The sequence below is a fragment of the Hippocampus zosterae genome, unplaced genomic scaffold (genome assembly GCF_025434085.1).
Source record: "Hippocampus zosterae strain Florida unplaced genomic scaffold, ASM2543408v3 HiC_scaffold_33, whole genome shotgun sequence".
Taxonomy (NCBI): domain Eukaryota; kingdom Metazoa; phylum Chordata; class Actinopteri; order Syngnathiformes; family Syngnathidae; genus Hippocampus; species Hippocampus zosterae.
The window spans coordinates 585,144-591,667 of NW_026262883.1; positions in this window are offsets into that span (position 1 = coordinate 585,144).

The following is a 6,524-nucleotide window of genomic DNA, read 5'->3' on the forward strand; positions in this document are numbered from 1 at the left end:
CAACCTGTCCAAGAGGCCTGCTGCCCGCCATTGAGACTGAACGGGGATTATTATTTTTTTTAACTCGGCCTCCGGGCCGGGGCGGGCTTCGCCCCCGGTACCTCCAGCCGCTTGTATTTACGCGCGCCGCGTTCCAACATATTCACCCCGGCCAAGAGGCCTATTCCCCGGCCCGCACCCCGCCATTGAGACTGCACGGGAATTATTATTTTTTTATCTCTCAACCTGTCCAGGAGGCCTGCTGCCCGCCGCAATCGCCGCCGGGCCGGCCCGCACCCTGCCATTGAGACTGAACGGGAATTATTATTTTTTTATTTCTCAACCTGTCCAAGAGGCCTGCTGCCCGCCGCACTCGCCGCCGGGCCGGCCCGCACCCCGCCATTGAGACTGAACGGGGATTATTATTTTTTTTAACTCGGCCTCCGGGCCGGGGCGGGCTTCGCCCCCGGTACCTCCAGCCGCTTCTATTTACGCGCGCCGCGTTCCAACATATTCACCCCGGCCAAGAGGCCTCTTCCCCGGCCACACTCGTCCGCCGGGCCGGCCCGCACCCCGCCATTGAGACTGCACGGGAATTATTATTTTTTTATCTCTCAACCTGTCCAAGAGGCCTGCTGCCCGCCGCACTCGCCGCCGGGCCGGCCCGCACCCCGCCATTGAGACTGAACGGGGATTATTATTTTTTTTAACTCGGCCTCCGGGCCGGGGCGGGCTTCGCCCCCGGTACCTCCAGCCGCTTCTATTTACGCGCGCCGCGTTCCAACATATTCACCCCGGCCAAGAGGCCTCTTCCCCGGCCACACTCGTCCGCCGGGCCGGCCCGCACCCCGCCATTGAGACTGCACGGGAATTATTATTTTTATATCTCTCAACCTGTCCAAGAGGCCTGCTGCCCGCCGCAATCGCCGCCGGGCCGGCCCGCACCCTGCCATTGAGACTGAACGGGGATTATTTATTTTTTTAATTTGGCCGCCGGCCCGGGGCGGGCTTCGCCCCCGGTACCTCCAGCCGCTTCTATTTACGCGCGCCGCGTTCCAACATATTCACCCCGGCCAAGAGGCCTATTCCCCGGCCCGCACCCCGCCATTGAGACTGCATGGGAATTATTATTTTTTTATCTCTCAACCTGTCCAAGAGGCCTTCTGCCCGCCGCAATCGCCGCCGGGCCGGCCCGCACCCTGCCATTGAGACTGAACGGGAATTATTATTTTTTTATCTCTCAACCTGTCCAAGAGGCCTGCTGCCCGCCGCACTCGCCGCCGGGCCGGCCCGCACCCTGCCATTGAGACTAAACGGGGATTATTTATTTTTTTAACTTGGCCGCCGGCCCGGGGCGGGCATCGCCCCCGGTACCTCCAGCCGCTACTATTTCCGCGGGCCGTGTTCCAAAACTATTCACCCCGGCCAAGAGGCCTATTCCCCGGCCCGCACCCCGCCATTGAGACTGCACGGGAATTATTATTTTTTTATCTCTCAACCTGTCCAAGAGGCCTGCTGCCCGCCGCAATCGCCGCCGGGCCGGCCCGCACCCTGCCATTGAGGCTGAACGGGGATTATTTATTTTTTTAACTTGGCCGCCGGGCCGGGGCGGGCATCGCCCCCGGTACCTCCAGCCGCTACTATTTCCGCGGGCCGTGTTCCAACACTATTCACCCCGGCCAAGAGGCCTATTCCCCGGCCCGCACCCCGCCATTGAGACTGCACGGGAATTATTATTTTTTTATCTCTCAACCTGTCCAAGAGGCCTGCTGCCCGCCGCACTCGCCGCCGGGCCGGCCCGCACCCCGCCATTGAGACTGAACGGGGATTATTATTTTTTTTAACTCAGCCTCCGGGCCCGGGCGGGCTTCGCCCCCGGTACCTCCAGCCGCTTCTATTTACGCGCGCCGCGTTCCAACATATTCACCCCGGCCAAGAGGCCTATTCCCCGGCCCGCACCCCGCCATTGAGACTGCACGGGAATTATTATTTTTTTATCTCTCAACCTGTCCAAGAGGCCTGCTGCCCGCTGCACTCGCCGCCGGGCCGGCCCGCACCCCGCCATTGAGACTGAACGGGGATTATTATTTTTTTTAACTCGGCCTCCGGGCCGGGGCGGGCTTCGCCCCCGGTACCTCCAGCCGCTTCTATTTACGCGCGCCGCGTTCCAACATATTCACCCCGGCCAAGAGGCCTATTCCCCGGCCCGCACCCCGCCATTGAGACTGCATGGGAATTATTATTTTTTTATCTCTCAACCTGTCCAAGAGGCCTGCTGCCCGCCGCAATCGCCGCCGGGCCGGCCCGTACCCTACCATTGAGACTGAACGGGATTATTTATTTTTTTAACTTGGCCGCCGGGCCGGGGCGGGCATCGCCCCCGGTACCTCCAGCCGCTACTATTTCCGCGGGCCGTGTTCCAACACTATTCACCCCGGCCAAGAGGCCTATTCCCCGGCCCGCACCCCGCCATTGAGACTGCACGGGAATTATTATTTTTTTTATCTCTCAACCTGTCCAAGAGGCCTGCTGCCCGCCGCACTCGCCGCCGGGCCGGCCCGCACCCCGCCATTGAGACTGAACGGGGATTATTATTTTTTTTAACTCGGCCTCCGGGCCGGGGCGGGCTTCGCCCCCGGTACCTCCAGCCGCTTCTATTTACGCGCGCCGCGTTCCAACATATTCACCCCGGCCAAGAGGCCTATTCCCCGGCCCGCACCCCGCCATTGAGACTGCACGGGAATTATTATTTTTTTATCTCTCAACCTGTCCAAGAGGCCTGCTGCCCGCCGCACTCGCCGCCGGGCCCGCCCGCACCCCGCCATTGAGACTGAACGGGGATTATTATTTTTTTTAACTCGGCCTCCGGGCCGGGGCGGGCTTCGCCCCCGGTACCTCCAGCCGCTTCTATTTACGCGCGCCGCGTACCAACATATTCACCCCGGCCAAGAGGCCTATTCCCCGGCCCGCACCCCGCCATTGAGACTGCATGGGAATTATTATTTTTTTATCTCTCAACCTGTCCAAGAGGCCTGCTGCCCGCCGCACTCGCCGCCGGGCCGGCCCGCACCCCGCCATTGAGACTGAACGGGGATTATTATTTTTTTTAACTCGGCCTCTGGGCTGGGGCGGGCTTCGCCCCCGGTACCTCCAGCCGCTTCTATTTACGCGCGCCGCGTTCCAACATATTCACCCCGGCCAAGAGGCCTATTCCCCGGCCCGCACCCCGCCATTGAGACTGCACGGGAATTATTATTTTTTTATCTCTCAACCTGTCCAAGAGGCCTGCTGCCCGCCGCACTCGCCGCCGGGCCGGCCCGCACCCCGCCATTGAGACTGAACGGGGATTATTATTTTTTTTAACTCGGCCTCCGGGCCGGGGCGGGCTTCGCCCCCGGTACCTCCAGCCGCTTCTATTTACGCGCGCCGCGTTCCAACATATTCACCCCGGCCAAGAGGCCTATTCCCCGGCCCGCACCCCGCCATTGAGACTGCATGGGAATTATTATTTTTTTATCTCTCAACCTGTCCAAGAGGCCTGCTGCCCGCCGCAATTGCCGCCGGGCCGGCCCGCACCCTGCCATTGAGACTGAACGGGAATTATTATTTTTTTATCTCTCAACCTGTCCAAGAGGCCTGCTGCCCGCCGCACTCGCCGCCGGGCCGGCCCGCACCCTGCCATTGAGACTGAACGGGGATTATTTATTTTTTTAACTTGGCCGCCGGCCCGGGGCGGGCATCGCCCCCGGTACCTCCAGCCGCTACTATTTCCGCGGGCCGTGTTCCAACACTATTCACCCCGGCCAAGAGGCCTATTCCCCGGCCCGCACCCCGCCATTGAGACTGCATGGGAATTATTATTTTTTTATCTCTCAACCTGTCCAAGAGGCCTGCTGCCCGCCGCAATCGCCGCCGGGCCGGCCCGCACCCTGCCATTGAGACTGAACGGGGATTATTTATTTTTTTAACTTGGCCGCCGGGCCGGGGCGGGCATCGCCCCCGGTACCTCCAGCCGCTACTATTTCCGCGGGCCGTGTTCCAACACTATTCACCCTGGCCAAGAGGCCTATTCCCCGGCCCGCACCCCGCCATTGAGACTGCACGGGAATTATTATTTTTTTATCTCTCAACCTGTCCAAGAGGCCTGCTGCCTGCCGCACTCGCTGCCGGGCCGGCCCGCACCCCGCCATTGAGACTGAACGGGGATTATTATTTTTTTTAACTCGGCCTCCGGGCCGGGGCGGGCTTCGCCCCCGGTACCTCCAGCCGCTTGTATTTACGCGCGCCGCGTTCCAACATATTCACCCCGGCCAAGAGGCCTATTCCCCGGCCCGCACCCCGCCATTGAGACTGCACGGGAATTATTATTTTTTTATCTCTCAACCTGTCCAAGAGGCCTGCTGCCCGCCGCACTCGCCGCCGGGCCGGCCCGCACCCCGCCATTGAGACTGAACGGGATTATTTTTTTTTTTAACTCGGCCTCCGGGCCGGGGCGGGCTTCGCCCCCGGTACCTCCAGCCGCTTCTATTTACGCGCGCCGCGTTCCAACATATTCACCCCGGCCAAGAGGCCTATTCCCCGGCCCGCACCCCGCCATTGAGACTGCACGGGAATTATTATTTTTTTATCTCTCAACCTGTCCAAGAGGCCTGCTGCCCGCCGCAATCGCCGCCGGGCCGGCCCGCACCCTGCCATTGAGACTGAACGGGAATTATTATTTTTTTATTTCTCAACCTGTCCAAGAGGCCTGCTGCCCGCCGCACTCGCCGCCGGGCCGGCCCGCACCCCGCCATTGAGACTGAACGGGGATTATTAATTTTTTTAACTCGGCCTCCGGGCCGGGGCGGGCTTCGCCCCCGGTACCTCCAGCCGCTTCTATTTACGCGCGCCGCGTTCCAACATATTCACCCCGGCCAAGAGGCCTCTTCCCCGGCCACACTCGTCCGCCGGGCCGGCCCGCACCCTGCCATTGAGACTGAACGGGGATTATTTATTTTTTTAACTTGGCCGCCGGGCCGGGGCGGGCATCGCCCCCGGTACCTCCAGCCGCTACTATTTCCGCGGGCCGTGTTCCAACACTATTCACCCCGGCCAAGAGGCCTATTCCCCGGCCCGCACCCCGCCATTGAGACTGCATGGGAATTATTATTTTTTTATCTCTCAACCTGTCCAAGAGGCCTGCTGCCCGCCGCACTCGCCGCCGGGCCGGCCCGCACCCCGCCATTGAGACTGAACGGGGATTATTATTTTTTTTAACTCGGCCTCCGGGCCGGGGCGGGCTTCGCCCCCGGTACCTCCAGCCGCTTCTATTTACGCGCGCCGCGTTCCAACATATTCACCCCGGCCAAGAGGCCTATTCCCCGGCCCGCACCCCGCCATTGAGACTGCATGGGAATTATTATTTTTTTATCTCTCAACCTGTCCAAGAGGCCTGCTGCCCGCCGCAATCGCCGCCGGGCCGGCCCGCACCCTGCCATTGAGACTGAACGGGAATTATTATTTTTTTATCTCTCAACCTGTCCAAGAGGCCTGCTGCCCGCCGCACTCGCCGCCGGGCCGGCCCGCACCCTGCCATTGAGACTGAACGGGGATTATTTATTTTTTTAACTTGGCCCGGGGCCGGGGCGGGCATCGCCCCCGGTACCTCCAGCCGCTACTATTTCCGCGGGCCGTGTTCCAACACTATTCACCCCGGCCAAGAGGCCTATTCCCCGGCCCGCACCCCGCCATTGAGACTGCATGGGAATTATTATTTTTTTATCTCTCAACCTGTCCAAGAGGCCTGCTGCCCGCCGCACTCGCCGCCGGGCCGGCCCGCACCCCGCCATTGAGACTGAACGGGGATTATTATTTTTTTTAACTCGGCCTCCGGGCCGGGGCGGGCTTCGCCCCCGGTACCTCCAGCCTCTTCTATTTACGCGCGCCGCGTTCCAACATATTCACCCCGGCCAAGAGGCCTATTCCCCGGCCCGCACCCCGCCATTGAGACTGCATGGGAATTATTATTTTTTTATCTCTCAACCTGTCCAAGAGGCCTGCTGCCCGCCGCAATCGCCGCCGGGCCGGCCCGCACCCTGCCATTGAGACTGAACGGGATTATTTATTTTTTTAACTTGGCCGCCGGGCCGGGGCGGGCATCGCCCCCGGTACCTCCAGCCGCTACTATTTCCGCGGGCCGTGTTCCAACACTATTCACCCCGGCCAAGAGGCCTATTCCCCGGCCCGCACCCCGCCATTGAGACTGCATGGGAATTATTATTTTTTTATCTCTCAACCTGTCCAAGAGGCCTGCTGCCCGCCGCAATCGCCGCCGGGCCGGCCCGCACCCTGCCATTGAGACTGAACGGGGATTATTTATTTTTTTAACTTGGCCGCCGGGCCGGGGCGGGCATCGCCCCCGGTACCTCCAGCCGCTACTATTTCCGCGGGCCGTGTTCCAACACTATTCACCCCGGCCAAGAGGCCTATTCCCCGGCCCGCACCCCGCCATTGAGACTGCACGGGAATTATTATTTTTTTATCTCTCAACCTGTCCAAGAGGCCTG